At 45.2% G+C, this 15,127-nt stretch overlaps 11 non-coding genes and 1 pseudogene across 11 annotated transcripts; all 12 read right to left on the reverse strand.

Annotated features, from left to right (window-relative positions):
* Positions 1–18: 18 nt before the first annotated feature.
* On the reverse strand, positions 19–209 carry LOC141222507 (U2 spliceosomal RNA). The gene has a single exon (XR_012290276.1). It is a non-coding gene; the product is annotated as a U2 spliceosomal RNA (small nuclear RNA).
* Positions 210–1,324: 1,115 nt separating this feature from the next.
* LOC141222508 (U2 spliceosomal RNA) lies at positions 1,325–1,515 on the reverse strand. Its single transcript, XR_012290277.1, has one exon. It is a non-coding gene; the product is annotated as a U2 spliceosomal RNA (small nuclear RNA).
* A 1,115-nt stretch (positions 1,516–2,630) lies between these two features.
* LOC141222509 (U2 spliceosomal RNA) lies at positions 2,631–2,821 on the reverse strand. Its single transcript, XR_012290278.1, has one exon. It is a non-coding gene; the product is annotated as a U2 spliceosomal RNA (small nuclear RNA).
* Positions 2,822–3,936: 1,115 nt separating this feature from the next.
* On the reverse strand, positions 3,937–4,127 carry LOC141222510 (U2 spliceosomal RNA). Its single transcript, XR_012290279.1, has one exon. It is a non-coding gene; the product is annotated as a U2 spliceosomal RNA (small nuclear RNA).
* Positions 4,128–5,242: 1,115 nt separating this feature from the next.
* On the reverse strand, positions 5,243–5,433 carry LOC141222511 (U2 spliceosomal RNA). The gene has a single exon (XR_012290280.1). It is a non-coding gene; the product is annotated as a U2 spliceosomal RNA (small nuclear RNA).
* Positions 5,434–6,548: 1,115 nt separating this feature from the next.
* On the reverse strand, positions 6,549–6,739 carry LOC141222512 (U2 spliceosomal RNA). Its single transcript, XR_012290281.1, has one exon. It is a non-coding gene; the product is annotated as a U2 spliceosomal RNA (small nuclear RNA).
* A 1,115-nt stretch (positions 6,740–7,854) lies between these two features.
* LOC141222514 (U2 spliceosomal RNA) lies at positions 7,855–8,045 on the reverse strand. Its single transcript, XR_012290282.1, has one exon. It is a non-coding gene; the product is annotated as a U2 spliceosomal RNA (small nuclear RNA).
* Positions 8,046–9,160: 1,115 nt separating this feature from the next.
* Positions 9,161–9,351, reverse strand: LOC141222515 (U2 spliceosomal RNA). Its single transcript, XR_012290283.1, has one exon. It is a non-coding gene; the product is annotated as a U2 spliceosomal RNA (small nuclear RNA).
* A 1,115-nt stretch (positions 9,352–10,466) lies between these two features.
* Positions 10,467–10,657, reverse strand: LOC141222516 (U2 spliceosomal RNA). Its single transcript, XR_012290284.1, has one exon. It is a non-coding gene; the product is annotated as a U2 spliceosomal RNA (small nuclear RNA).
* Positions 10,658–11,772: 1,115 nt separating this feature from the next.
* LOC141222517 (U2 spliceosomal RNA) lies at positions 11,773–11,963 on the reverse strand. Its single transcript, XR_012290285.1, has one exon. It is a non-coding gene; the product is annotated as a U2 spliceosomal RNA (small nuclear RNA).
* A 1,115-nt stretch (positions 11,964–13,078) lies between these two features.
* Positions 13,079–13,269, reverse strand: LOC141222519 (U2 spliceosomal RNA). Its single transcript, XR_012290287.1, has one exon. It is a non-coding gene; the product is annotated as a U2 spliceosomal RNA (small nuclear RNA).
* Positions 13,270–14,384: 1,115 nt separating this feature from the next.
* Positions 14,385–14,593, reverse strand: LOC141222847 (U2 spliceosomal RNA; annotated as a pseudogene).
* Between the last annotated feature and the right edge of the window lie 534 nt (positions 14,594–15,127).

Consider the following 15,127-nt stretch of genomic DNA (forward strand, 5'->3'; position numbering starts at 1 on the left):
TTAGAAACTGCATTAAAGAAGGGGTGCACCGGTCCTGGAGATACTGCAATACCAGGTCAATGCGTGGAGTGGACAGAGCAAGCTCTTTTTCCATCTCCCTGTTCTAAAAATCCATTTAATATATGGTCCCCAGATAGGGGACGTATCAGATATTAAACTGATAAGAACAGATACTACACTTGATCTTAGCCAAAAGGCCGAGAAGCGATAACCAGAATTGGTTTCAAACTACGGAGCCACCCAAGGATCCTGAAAAGTCCATTTGTGGAGATGAGCTCCTGGACTCCCGTTAAGAAGACATGTTGTCAACCTCTAGATCCCTTACATGCCTGCACTTTTCGGCTTGCTGCTGCTGCAATCCACGCGTTTTAGATCTGCATAACTCCACCTCTTTAAACACAGCACCTTCACCCCCTGCTGTTCCCACCCGCCTCAACACCGTTGGAAGGGAGGAGAACCAATTAAGGCGGGGGGTGGGGTGGAACGAGCAGCTGTCTACCCTTAGCAGGAGGGCTCCTGATTACATACCTCTCCTGCTGCTGCTGCTGCTGGCTGTCCAGCAGCAGACTGAAGGTGGCTGCTGCTGTGCACAGGTATATAAAGGCTCAGAGCCTATTATGACACGCGCAGCCAGCGTTCCATTGCCACATTCCATCTACTGCAGGCAGGATACCTGGCTGGCTGAATGTCGCTGAGAAGCTCACAGAGACCGCCATAAGCAACAGTTTAACAGAATGCCACAGACTAATCAACCAAACTTTTTGGGTTGGGTTCTCTTTTATAGTCTGCAGGCATTAAATGAAAGAAGTCAGTGTTCCAGCAGAAGGAGACAACGTTTCAGAAAAGGCATTGTAGCAAACCAAAAAAGAAATTTTAAGCGCAGCAGAGTAACCAGCGCACATACCTGTTAGCTCAGGTGAGTTTAAAAGGCTGCTGTTGATAACAAGGGCATTTGCTAAATAGATGGTGTGTGTGCAACAATATACTGAAAGGTCAATTATATTGTGCAGCTTATCTCACCACCTGTAGTTATTTAGGTGAAAGCTCCAAAATGCTTGCCTAATATGTCTGTTTATCCAAAAGGAAGTAAAAAGGGAGAGCTAGAAAGATAGCATTGCATCACATTACATGGCAATGCAATGCACAGTTGCTGAAGTTGAACCAAAATGAGCTTGTAATCTGGCTTCTGCAATTTTGAACATGAAAAATCCAATGAGGAGAAGAAAAGCAAAGCCAAAGAGTCCATCCCAAAATCCGACAAACAAGCAAAATGAACAAAAAACATTGAATTCAATTCTTTCTGATTTTAGAAACTGCATTAAAGAAGGGGTGCACCGGTCCTGGAGATACTGCAATACCAGGTCAATGCGTGGAGTGGACAGAGCAAGCTCTTTTTCCATCTCCCTGTTCTAAAAATCCATTTAATATATGGTCCCCAGATAGGGGACGTATCAGATATTAAACTGATAAGAACAGATACTACACTTGATCTTAGCCAAAAGGCCGAGAAGCGATAACCAGAATTGGTTTCAAACTACGGAGCCACCCAAGGATCCTGAAAAGTCCATTTGTGGAGATGAGCTCCTGGACTCCCGTTAAGAAGACATGTTGTCAACCTCTAGATCCCTTACATGCCTGCACTTTTCGGCTTGCTGCTGCTGCAATCCACGCGTTTTAGATCTGCATAACTCCACCTCTTTAAACACAGCACCTTCACCCCCTGCTGTTCCCACCCGCCTCAACACCGTTGGAAGGGAGGAGAACCAATTAAGGCGGGGGGTGGGGTGGAACGAGCAGCTGTCTACCCTTAGCAGGAGGGCTCCTGATTACATACCTCTCCTGCTGCTGCTGCTGCTGGCTGTCCAGCAGCAGACTGAAGGTGGCTGCTGCTGTGCACAGGTATATAAAGGCTCAGAGCCTATTATGACACGCGCAGCCAGCGTTCCATTGCCACATTCCATCTACTGCAGGCAGGATACCTGGCTGGCTGAATGTCGCTGAGAAGCTCACAGAGACCGCCATAAGCAACAGTTTAACAGAATGCCACAGACTAATCAACCAAACTTTTTGGGTTGGGTTCTCTTTTATAGTCTGCAGGCATTAAATGAAAGAAGTCAGTGTTCCAGCAGAAGGAGACAACGTTTCAGAAAAGGCATTGTAGCAAACCAAAAAAGAAATTTTAAGCGCAGCAGAGTAACCAGCGCACATACCTGTTAGCTCAGGTGAGTTTAAAAGGCTGCTGTTGATAACAAGGGCATTTGCTAAATAGATGGTGTGTGTGCAACAATATACTGAAAGGTCAATTATATTGTGCAGCTTATCTCACCACCTGTAGTTATTTAGGTGAAAGCTCCAAAATGCTTGCCTAATATGTCTGTTTATCCAAAAGGAAGTAAAAAGGGAGAGCTAGAAAGATAGCATTGCATCGTATTACATGGCAATGCAATGCACAGTTGCTGAAGTTGAACCAAAATGAGCTTGTAATCTGGCTTCTGCAACTTTGAACATGAAAAATCCAATGAGGAGAAGAAAAGCAAAGCCAAAGAGTCCATCCCAAAATCCGACAAACAAGCAAAATGAACAAAAAACATTGAATTCAATTCTTTCTGATTTTAGAAACTGCATTAAAGAAGGGGTGCACCGGTCCTGGAGATACTGCAATACCAGGTCAATGCGTGGAGTGGACAGAGCAAGCTCTTTTTCCATCTCCCTGTTCTAAAAATCCATTTAATATATGGTCCCCAGATAGGGGACGTATCAGATATTAAACTGATAAGAACAGATACTACACTTGATCTTAGCCAAAAGGCCGAGAAGCGATAACCAGAATTGGTTTCAAACTACGGAGCCACCCAAGGATCCTGAAAAGTCCATTTGTGGAGATGAGCTCCTGGACTCCCGTTAAGAAGACATGTTGTCAACCTCTAGATCCCTTACATGCCTGCACTTTTCGGCTTGCTGCTGCTGCAATCCACGCGTTTTAGATCTGCATAACTCCACCTCTTTAAACACAGCACCTTCACCCCCTGCTGTTCCCACCCGCCTCAACACCGTTGGAAGGGAGGAGAACCAATTAAGGCGGGGGGTGGGGTGGAACGAGCAGCTGTCTACCCTTAGCAGGAGGGCTCCTGATTACATACCTCTCCTGCTGCTGCTGCTGCTGGCTGTCCAGCAGCAGACTGAAGGTGGCTGCTGCTGTGCACAGGTATATAAAGGCTCAGAGCCTATTATGACACGCGCAGCCAGCGTTCCATTGCCACATTCCATCTACTGCAGGCAGGATACCTGGCTGGCTGAATGTCGCTGAGAAGCTCACAGAGACCGCCATAAGCAACAGTTTAACAGAATGCCACAGACTAATCAACCAAACTTTTTGGGTTGGGTTCTCTTTTATAGTCTGCAGGCATTAAATGAAAGAAGTCAGTGTTCCAGCAGAAGGAGACAACGTTTCAGAAAAGGCATTGTAGCAAACCAAAAAAGAAATTTTAAGCGCAGCAGAGTAACCAGCGCACATACCTGTTAGCTCAGGTGAGTTTAAAAGGCTGCTGTTGATAACAAGGGCATTTGCTAAATAGATGGTGTGTGTGCAACAATATACTGAAAGGTCAATTATATTGTGCAGCTTATCTCACCACCTGTAGTTATTTAGGTGAAAGCTCCAAAATGCTTGCCTAATATGTCTGTTTATCCAAAAGGAAGTAAAAAGGGAGAGCTAGAAAGATAGCATTGCATCACATTACATGGCAATGCAATGCACAGTTGCTGAAGTTGAACCAAAATGAGCTTGTAATCTGGCTTCTGCAACTTTGAACATGAAAAATCCAATGAGGAGAAGAAAAGCAAAGCCAAAGAGTCCATCCCAAAATCCGACAAACAAGCAAAATGAACAAGAAACATTGAATTCAATTCTTTCTGATTTTAGAAACTGCATTAAAGAAGGGGTGCACCGGTCCTGGAGATACTGCAATACCAGGTCAATGCGTGGAGTGGACAGAGCAAGCTCTTTTTCCATCTCCCTGTTCTAAAAATCCATTTAATATATGGTCCCCAGATAGGGGACGTATCAGATATTAAACTGATAAGAACAGATACTACACTTGATCTTAGCCAAAAGGCCGAGAAGCGATAACCAGAATTGGTTTCAAACTACGGAGCCACCCAAGGATCCTGAAAAGTCCATTTGTGGAGATGAGCTCCTGGACTCCCGTTAAGAAGACATGTTGTCAACCTCTAGATCCCTTACATGCCTGCACTTTTCGGCTTGCTGCTGCTGCAATCCACGCGTTTTAGATCTGCATAACTCCACCTCTTTAAACACAGCACCTTCACCCCCTGCTGTTCCCACCCGCCTCAACACCGTTGGAAGGGAGGAGAACCAATTAAGGCGGGGGGTGGGGTGGAACGAGCAGCTGTCTACCCTTAGCAGGAGGGCTCCTGATTACATACCTCTCCTGCTGCTGCTGCTGCTGGCTGTCCAGCAGCAGACTGAAGGTGGCTGCTGCTGTGCACAGGTATATAAAGGCTCAGAGCCTATTATGACACGCGCAGCCAGCGTTCCATTGCCACATTCCATCTACTGCAGGCAGGATACCTGGCTGGCTGAATGTCGCTGAGAAGCTCACAGAGACCGCCATAAGCAACAGTTTAACAGAATGCCACAGACTAATCAACCAAACTTTTTGGGTTGGGTTCTCTTTTATAGTCTGCAGGCATTAAATGAAAGAAGTCAGTGTTCCAGCAGAAGGAGACAACGTTTCAGAAAAGGCATTGTAGCAAACCAAAAAAGAAATTTTAAGCGCAGCAGAGTAACCAGCGCACATACCTGTTAGCTCAGGTGAGTTTAAAAGGCTGCTGTTGATAACAAGGGCATTTGCTAAATAGATGGTGTGTGTGCAACAATATACTGAAAGGTCAATTATATTGTGCAGCTTATCTCACCACCTGTAGTTATTTAGGTGAAAGCTCCAAAATGCTTGCCTAATATGTCTGTTTATCCAAAAGGAAGTAAAAAGGGAGAGCTAGAAAGATAGCATTGCATCACATTACACGGCAATGCAATGCACAGTTGCTGAAGTTGAACCAAAATGAGCTTGTAATCTGGCTTCTGCAACTTTGAACATGAAAAATCCAATGAGGAGAAGAAAAGCAAAGCCAAAGAGTCCATCCCAAAATCCGACAAACAAGCAAAATGAACAAAAAACATTGAATTCAATTCTTTCTGATTTTAGAAACTGCATTAAAGAAGGGGTGCACCGGTCCTGGAGATACTGCAATACCAGGTCAATGCGTGGAGTGGACAGAGCAAGCTCTTTTTCCATCTCCCTGTTCTAAAAATCCATTTAATATATGGTCCCCAGATAGGGGACGTATCAGATATTAAACTGATAAGAACAGATACTACACTTGATCTTAGCCAAAAGGCCGAGAAGCGATAACCAGAATTGGTTTCAAACTACGGAGCCACCCAAGGATCCTGAAAAGTCCATTTGTGGAGATGAGCTCCTGGACTCCCGTTAAGAAGACATGTTGTCAACCTCTAGATCCCTTACATGCCTGCACTTTTCGGCTTGCTGCTGCTGCAATCCACGCGTTTTAGATCTGCATAACTCCACCTCTTTAAACACAGCACCTTCACCCCCTGCTGTTCCCACCCGCCTCAACACCGTTGGAAGGGAGGAGAACCAATTAAGGCGGGGGGTGGGGTGGAACGAGCAGCTGTCTACCCTTAGCAGGAGGGCTCCTGATTACATACCTCTCCTGCTGCTGCTGCTGCTGGCTGTCCAGCAGCAGACTGAAGGTGGCTGCTGCTGTGCACAGGTATATAAAGGCTCAGAGCCTATTATGACACGCGCAGCCAGCGTTCCATTGCCACATTCCATCTACTGCAGGCAGGATACCTGGCTGGCTGAATGTCGCTGAGAAGCTCACAGAGACCGCCATAAGCAACAGTTTAACAGAATGCCACAGACTAATCAACCAAACTTTTTGGGTTGGGTTCTCTTTTATAGTCTGCAGGCATTAAATGAAAGAAGTCAGTGTTCCAGCAGAAGGAGACAACGTTTCAGAAAAGGCATTGTAGCAAACCAAAAAAGAAATTTTAAGCGCAGCAGAGTAACCAGCGCACATACCTGTTAGCTCAGGTGAGTTTAAAAGGCTGCTGTTGATAACAAGGGCATTTGCTAAATAGATGGTGTGTGTGCAACAATATACTGAAAGGTCAATTATATTGTGCAGCTTATCTCACCACCTGTAGTTATTTAGGTGAAAGCTCCAAAATGCTTGCCTAATATGTCTGTTTATCCAAAAGGAAGTAAAAAGGGAGAGCTAGAAAGATAGCATTGCATCACATTACATGGCAATGCAATGCACAGTTGCTGAAGTTGAACCAAAATGAGTTTGTAATCTGGCTTCTGCAACTTTGAACATGAAAAATCCAATGAGGAGAAGAAAAGCAAAGCCAAAGAGTCCATCCCAAAATCCGACAAACAAGCAAAATGAACAAAAAACATTGAATTCAATTCTTTCTGATTTTAGAAACTGCATTAAAGAAGGGGTGCACCGGTCCTGGAGATACTGCAATACCAGGTCAATGCGTGGAGTGGACAGAGCAAGCTCTTTTTCCATCTCCCTGTTCTAAAAATCCATTTAATATATGGTCCCCAGATAGGGGACGTATCAGATATTAAACTGATAAGAACAGATACTACACTTGATCTTAGCCAAAAGGCCGAGAAGCGATAACCAGAATTGGTTTCAAACTACGGAGCCACCCAAGGATCCTGAAAAGTCCATTTGTGGAGATGAGCTCCTGGACTCCCGTTAAGAAGACATGTTGTCAACCTCTAGATCCCTTACATGCCTGCACTTTTCGGCTTGCTGCTGCTGCAATCCACGCGTTTTAGATCTGCATAACTCCACCTCTTTAAACACAGCACCTTCACCCCCTGCTGTTCCCACCCGCCTCAACACCGTTGGAAGGGAGGAGAACAAATTAAGGCGGGGGGTGGGGTGGAACGAGCAGCTGTCTACCCTTAGCAGGAGGGCTCCTGATTACATACCTCTCCTGCTGCTGCTGCTGCTGGCTGTCCAGCAGCAGACTGAAGGTGGCTGCTGCTGTGCACAGGTATATAAAGGCTCAGAGCCTATTATGACACGCGCAGCCAGCGTTCCATTGCCACATTCCATCTACTGCAGGCAGGATACCTGGCTGGCTGAATGTCGCTGAGAAGCTCACAGAGACCGCCATAAGCAACAGTTTAACAGAATGCCACAGACTAATCAACCAAACTTTTTGGGTTGGGTTCTCTTTTATAGTCTGCAGGCATTAAATGAAAGAAGTCAGTGTTCCAGCAGAAGGAGACAACGTTTCAGAAAAGGCATTGTAGCAAACCAAAAAAGAAATTTTAAGCGCAGCAGAGTAACCAGCGCACATACCTGTTAGCTCAGGTGAGTTTAAAAGGCTGCTGTTGATAACAAGGGCATTTGCTAAATAGATGGTGTGTGTGCAACAATATACTGAAAGGTCAATTATATTGTGCAGCTTATCTCACCACCTGTAGTTATTTAGGTGAAAGCTCCAAAATGCTTGCCTAATATGTCTGTTTATCCAAAAGGAAGTAAAAAGGGAGAGCTAGAAAGATAGCATTGCATCACATTACATGGCAATGCAATGCACAGTTGCTGAAGCTGAACCAAAATGAGCTTGTAATCTGGCTTCTGCAACTTTGAACATGAAAAATCCAATGAGGAGAAGAAAAGCAAAGCCAAAGAGTCCATCCCAAAATCCGACAAACAAGCAAAATGAACAAAAAACATTGAATTCAATTCTTTCTGATTTTAGAAACTGCATTAAAGAAGGGGTGCACCGGTCCTGGAGATACTGCAATACCAGGTCAATGCGTGGAGTGGACAGAGCAAGCTCTTTTTCCATCTCCCTGTTCTAAAAATCCATTTAATATATGGTCCCCAGATAGGGGACGTATCAGATATTAAACTGATAAGAACAGATACTACACTTGATCTTAGCCAAAAGGCCGAGAAGCGATAACCAGAATTGGTTTCAAACTACGGAGCCACCCAAGGATCCTGAAAAGTCCATTTGTGGAGATGAGCTCCTGGACTCCCGTTAAGAAGACATGTTGTCAACCTCTAGATCCCTTACATGCCTGCACTTTTCGGCTTGCTGCTGCTGCAATCCACGCGTTTTAGATCTGCATAACTCCACCTCTTTAAACACAGCACCTTCACCCCCTGCTGTTCCCACCCGCCTCAACACCGTTGGAAGGGAGGAGAACCAATTAAGGCGGGGGGTGGGGTGGAACGAGCAGCTGTCTACCCTTAGCAGGAGGGCTCCTGATTACATACCTCTCCTGCTGCTGCTGCTGCTGGCTGTCCAGCAGCAGACTGAAGGTGGCTGCTGCTGTGCACAGGTATATAAAGGCTCAGAGCCTATTATGACACGCGCAGCCAGCGTTCCATTGCCACATTCCATCTACTGCAGGCAGGATACCTGGCTGGCTGAATGTCGCTGAGAAGCTCACAGAGACCGCCATAAGCAACAGTTTAACAGAATGCCACAGACTAATCAACCAAACTTTTTGGGTTGGGTTCTCTTTTATAGTCTGCAGGCATTAAATGAAAGAAGTCAGTGTTCCAGCAGAAGGAGACAACGTTTCAGAAAAGGCATTGTAGCAAACCAAAAAAGAAATTTTAAGCGCAGCAGAGTAACCAGCGCACATACCTGTTAGCTCAGGTGAGTTTAAAAGGCTGCTGTTGATAACAAGGGCATTTGCTAAATAGATGGTGTGTGTGCAACAATATACTGAAAGGTCAATTATATTGTGCAGCTTATCTCACCACCTGTAGTTATTTAGGTGAAAGCTCCAAAATGCTTGCCTAATATGTCTGTTTATCCAAAAGGAAGTAAAAAGGGAGAGCTAGAAAGATAGCATTGCATCACATTACATGGCAATGCAATGCACAGTTGCTGAAGTTGAACCAAAATGAGCTTGTAATCTGGCTTCTGCAACTTTGAACATGAAAAATCCAATGAGGAGAAGAAAAGCAAAGCCAAAGAGTCCATCCCAAAATCCGACAAACAAGCAAAATGAACAAAAAACATTGAATTCAATTCTTTCTGATTTTAGAAACTGCATTAAAGAAGGGGTGCACCGGTCCTGGAGATACTGCAATACCAGGTCAATGCGTGGAGTGGACAGAGCAAGCTCTTTTTCCATCTCCCTGTTCTAAAAATCCATTTAATATATGGTCCCCAGATAGGGGACGTATCAGATATTAAACTGATAAGAACAGATACTACACTTGATCTTAGCCAAAAGGCCGAGAAGCGATAACCAGAATTGGTTTCAAACTACGGAGCCACCCAAGGATCCTGAAAAGTCCATTTGTGGAGATGAGCTCCTGGACTCCCGTTAAGAAGACATGTTGTCAACCTCTAGATCCCTTACATGCCTGCACTTTTCGGCTTGCTGCTGCTGCAATCCACGCGTTTTAGATCTGCATAACTCCACCTCTTTAAACACAGCACCTTCACCCCCTGCTGTTCCCACCCGCCTCAACACCGTTGGAAGGGAGGAGAACCAATTAAGGCGGGGGGTGGGGTGGAACGAGCAGCTGTCTACCCTTAGCAGGAGGGCTCCTGATTACATACCTCTCCTGCTGCTGCTGCTGCTGGCTGTCCAGCAGCAGACTGAAGGTGGCTGCTGCTGTGCACAGGTATATAAAGGCTCAGAGCCTATTATGACACGCGCAGCCAGCGTTCCATTGCCACATTCCATCTACTGCAGGCAGGATACCTGGCTGGCTGAATGTCGCTGAGAAGCTCACAGAGACCGCCATAAGCAACAGTTTAACAGAATGCCACAGACTAATCAACCAAACTTTTTGGGTTGGGTTCTCTTTTATAGTCTGCAGGCATTAAATGAAAGAAGTCAGTGTTCCAGCAGAAGGAGACAACGTTTCAGAAAAGGCATTGTAGCAAACCAAAAAAGAAATTTTAAGCGCAGCAGAGTAACCAGCGCACATACCTGTTAGCTCAGGTGAGTTTAAAAGGCTGCTGTTGATAACAAGGGCATTTGCTAAATAGATGGTGTGTGTGCAACAATATACTGAAAGGTCAATTATATTGTGCAGCTTATCTCACCACCTGTAGTTATTTAGGTGAAAGCTCCAAAATGCTTGCCTAATATGTCTGTTTATCCAAAAGGAAGTAAAAAGGGAGAGCTAGAAAGATAGCATTGCATCACATTACATGGCAATGCAATGCACAGTTGCTGAAGTTGAACCAAAATGAGTTTGTAATCTGGCTTCTGCAACTTTGAACATGAAAAATCCAATGAGGAGAAGAAAAGCAAAGCCAAAGAGTCCATCCCAAAATCCGACAAACAAGCAAAATGAACAAAAAACATTGAATTCAATTCTTTCTGATTTTAGAAACTGCATTAAAGAAGGGGTGCACCGGTCCTGGAGATACTGCAATACCAGGTCAATGCGTGGAGTGGACAGAGCAAGCTCTTTTTCCATCTCCCTGTTCTAAAAATCCATTTAATATATGGTCCCCAGATAGGGGACGTATCAGATATTAAACTGATAAGAACAGATACTACACTTGATCTTAGCCAAAAGGCCGAGAAGCGATAACCAGAATTGGTTTCAAACTACGGAGCCACCCAAGGATCCTGAAAAGTCCATTTGTGGAGATGAGCTCCTGGACTCCCGTTAAGAAGACATGTTGTCAACCTCTAGATCCCTTACATGCCTGCACTTTTCGGCTTGCTGCTGCTGCAATCCACGCGTTTTAGATCTGCATAACTCCACCTCTTTAAACACAGCACCTTCACCCCCTGCTGTTCCCACCCGCCTCAACACCGTTGGAAGGGAGGAGAACAAATTAAGGCGGGGGGTGGGGTGGAACGAGCAGCTGTCTACCCTTAGCAGGAGGGCTCCTGATTACATACCTCTCCTGCTGCTGCTGCTGCTGGCTGTCCAGCAGCAGACTGAAGGTGGCTGCTGCTGTGCACAGGTATATAAAGGCTCAGAGCCTATTATGACACGCGCAGCCAGCGTTCCATTGCCACATTCCATCTACTGCAGGCAGGATACCTGGCTGGCTGAATGTCGCTGAGAAGCTCACAGAGACCGCCATAAGCAACAGTTTAACAGAATGCCACAGACTAATCAACCAAACTTTTTGGGTTGGGTTCTCTTTTATAGTCTGCAGGCATTAAATGAAAGAAGTCAGTGTTCCAGCAGAAGGAGACAACGTTTCAGAAAAGGCATTGTAGCAAACCAAAAAAGAAATTTTAAGCGCAGCAGAGTAACCAGCGCACATACCTGTTAGCTCAGGTGAGTTTAAAAGGCTGCTGTTGATAACAAGGGCATTTGCTAAATAGATGGTGTGTGTGCAACAATATACTGAAAGGTCAATTATATTGTGCAGCTTATCTCACCACCTGTAGTTATTTAGGTGAAAGCTCCAAAATGCTTGCCTAATATGTCTGTTTATCCAAAAGGAAGTAAAAAGGGAGAGCTAGAAAGATAGCATTGCATCACATTACATGGCAATGCAATGCACAGTTGCTGAAGCTGAACCAAAATGAGCTTGTAATCTGGCTTCTGCAACTTTGAACATGAAAAATCCAATGAGGAGAAGAAAAGCAAAGCCAAAGAGTCCATCCCAAAATCCGACAAACAAGCAAAATGAACAAAAAACATTGAATTCAATTCTTTCTGATTTTAGAAACTGCATTAAAGAAGGGGTGCACCGGTCCTGGAGATACTGCAATACCAGGTCAATGCGTGGAGTGGACAGAGCAAGCTCTTTTTCCATCTCCCTGTTCTAAAAATCCATTTAATATATGGTCCCCAGATAGGGGACGTATCAGATATTAAACTGATAAGAACAGATACTACACTTGATCTTAGCCAAAAGGCCGAGAAGCGATAACCAGAATTGGTTTCAAACTACGGAGCCACCCAAGGATCCTGAAAAGTCCATTTGTGGAGATGAGCTCCTGGACTCCCGTTAAGAAGACATGTTGTCAACCTCTAGATCCCTTACATGCCTGCACTTTTCGGCTTGCTGCTGCTGCAATCCACGCGTTTTAGATCTGCATAACTCCACCTCTTTAAACACAGCACCTTCACCCCCTGCTGTTCCCACCCGCCTCAACACCGTTGGAAGGGAGGAGAACCAATTAAGGCGGGGGGTGGGGTGGAACGAGCAGCTGTCTACCCTTAGCAGGAGGGCTCCTGATTACATACCTCTCCTGCTGCTGCTGCTGCTGGCTGTCCAGCAGCAGACTGAAGGTGGCTGCTGCTGTGCACAGGTATATAAAGGCTCAGAGCCTATTATGACACGCGCAGCCAGCGTTCCATTGCCACATTCCATCTACTGCAGGCAGGATACCTGGCTGGCTGAATGTCACTGAGAAGCTCACAGAGACCGCCATAAGCAACAGTTTAACAAAATGCCACAGACTAATCAACCAAACTTTTTGGGTTGGGTTCTCTTTTATAGTCTGCAGGCATTAAATGAAAGAAGTCAGTGTTCCAGCAGAAGGAGACAACGTTTCAGAAAAGGCATTGTAGCAAACCAAAAAAGAAATTTTAAGCGCAGCAGAGTAACCAGCGCACATACCTGTTAGCTCAGGTGAGTTTAAAAGGCTGCTGTTGATAACAAGGGCATTTGCTAAATAGATGGTGTGTGTGCAACAATATACTGAAAGGTCAATTATATTGTGCAGCTTATCTCACCACCTGTAGTTATTTAGGTGAAAGCTCCAAAATGCTTGCCTAATATGTCTGTTTATCCAAAAGGAAGTAAAAAGGGAGAGTTAGAAAGATAGCATTGCATCACATTACATGGCAATGCAATGCACAGTTGCTGAAGTTGAACCAAAATTAGCTTGTAATCTGGCTTCTGTAACTTTGAACATGAAAAATCCAATGAGGAGAAGAAAAGCAAAGCCAAAGAGTCCATCCCAAAATCCGACAAACAAGCAAAATGAACAAAAAACATTGAATTCAATTCTTTCTGAGTTTAGAAACTGCATTAAAGAAGGGGTGCACCGGTCCTGGAGATACTGCAATACCAGGTCAATGCGTGGAGTGGACAGAGCAAGCTCTTTTTCCATCTCCCTGTTCTAAAAATCCATTTAATATATGGTCCCCAGATAGGGGACGTATCAGATATTAAACTGATAAGAACAGATACTACACTTGATCTTAGCCAAAAGGCCGAGAAGCGATAACCAGAATTGGTTTCAAACTACGGAGCCACCCAAGGATCCTGAAAAGTCCATTTGTGGAGATGAGCTCCTGGACTCCCGTTAAGAAGACATGTTGTCAACCTCTAGATCCCTTACATGCCTGCACTTTTCGGCTTGCTGCTGCTGCAATCCACGCGTTTTAGATCTGCATAACTCCACCTCTTTAAACACAGCACCTTCACCCCCTGCTGTTCCCACCCGCCTCAACACCGTTGGAAGGGAGGAGAACCAATTAAGGCGGGGGGTGGGGTGGAACGAGCAGCTGTCTACCCTTAGCAGGAGGGCTCCTGATTACATACCTCTCCTGCTGCTGCTGCTGCTGGCTGTCCAGCAGCAGACTGAAGGTGGCTGCTGCTGTGCACAGGTATATAAAGGCTCAGAGCCTATTATGACACGCGCAGCCAGCGTTCCATTGCCACATTCCATCTACTGCAGGCAGGATACCTGGCTGGCTGAATGTCGCTGAGAAGCTCACAGAGACCGCCATAAGCAACAGTTTAACAGAATGCCACAGACTAATCAACCAAACTTTTTGGGTTGGGTTCTCTTTTATAGTCTGCAGGCATTAAATGAAAGAAGTCAGTGTTCCAGCAGAAGGAGACAACGTTTCAGAAAAGGCATTGTAGCAAACCAAAAAAGAAATTTTAAGCGCAGCAGAGTAACCAGCGCACATACCTGTTAGCTCAGGTGAGTTTAAAAGGCTGCTGTTGATAACAAGGGCATTTGCTAAATAGATGGTGTGTGTGCAACAATATACTGAAAGGTCAATTATATTGTGCAGCTTATCTCACCACCTGTAGTTATTTAGGTGAAAGCTCCAAAATGCTTGCCTAATATGTCTGTTTATCCAAAAGGAAGTAAAAAGGGAGAGCTAGAAAGATAGCATTGCATCACATTACATGGCAATGCAATGCACAGTTGCTGAAGTTGAACCAAAATGAGCTTGTAATCTGGCTTCTGCAACTTTGAACATGAAAAATCCAATGAGGAGAAGAAAAGCAAAGCCAAAGAGTCCATCCCAAAATCCGACAAACAAGCAAAATGAACAAAAAACATTGAATTCAATTCTTTCTGATTTTAGAAACTGCATTAAAGAAGGGGTGCACCGGTCCTGGAGATACTGCAATACCAGGTCAATGCGTGGAGTGGACAGAGCAAGCTCTTTTTCCATCTCCCTGTTCTAAAAATCCATTTAATATATGGTCCCCAGATAGGGGACGTATCAGATATTAAACTGATAAGAACAGATTTTTTTATTTTTTTAAGCCCGAATTCGTGTACAAAACCCGAGTGCGCTTAAAAAAGTGACAAGTGCCACAAAAAAAGTGCACTAGGATGCTGGTCTTCTTGAAACCCTCTCCAAAAGGAGAAGGGTCCCCCAAACCATTCCCCGTCCCTCCGAGCCAAAAGGCCACAGCGAGGAACAGGGACAAAAAGCCACCTCCAGCCGAAGCCAGAGGCGACCCAATCTTACCCCCAGCACCTGCCCGAGTTCTCACCCGAGCAAGGCACTGGGAGCCAAAGACTGTGCTCCCCTCCCGGAAGAGGGGAGCCAACAACGCTCTCCTCCCGAAAGAGGAGAGCCAGGGGGGTTCAGGGGGGAGCGGAACCTGATGGCCACACACTCCCCCCCTAGACCTGCCAAGAGAGGAACCCGTAAGGGAACCGCATCCCGACAAAAACCTAGCAGGACGTGACACACGTGAATAAGTGGACACACAGTGACAAAGAAATTAAATAAATAGTGAAGGTTTCACAGTATAATACTGCCCGGACCTTCGACCGGGAATTGAAAAATTCCCCATCCTAAGGCCAGAAGGCCCGGAATAAGGGTGTGT

This window comes from Phyllobates terribilis, unplaced genomic scaffold, assembly GCF_046119375.1.
Source record: "Phyllobates terribilis strain yellow unplaced genomic scaffold, ASM4611937v1 Scaffold_361__1_contigs__length_1927384, whole genome shotgun sequence".
Classification (NCBI taxonomy): Eukaryota; Metazoa; Chordata; class Amphibia; order Anura; family Dendrobatidae; genus Phyllobates; species Phyllobates terribilis.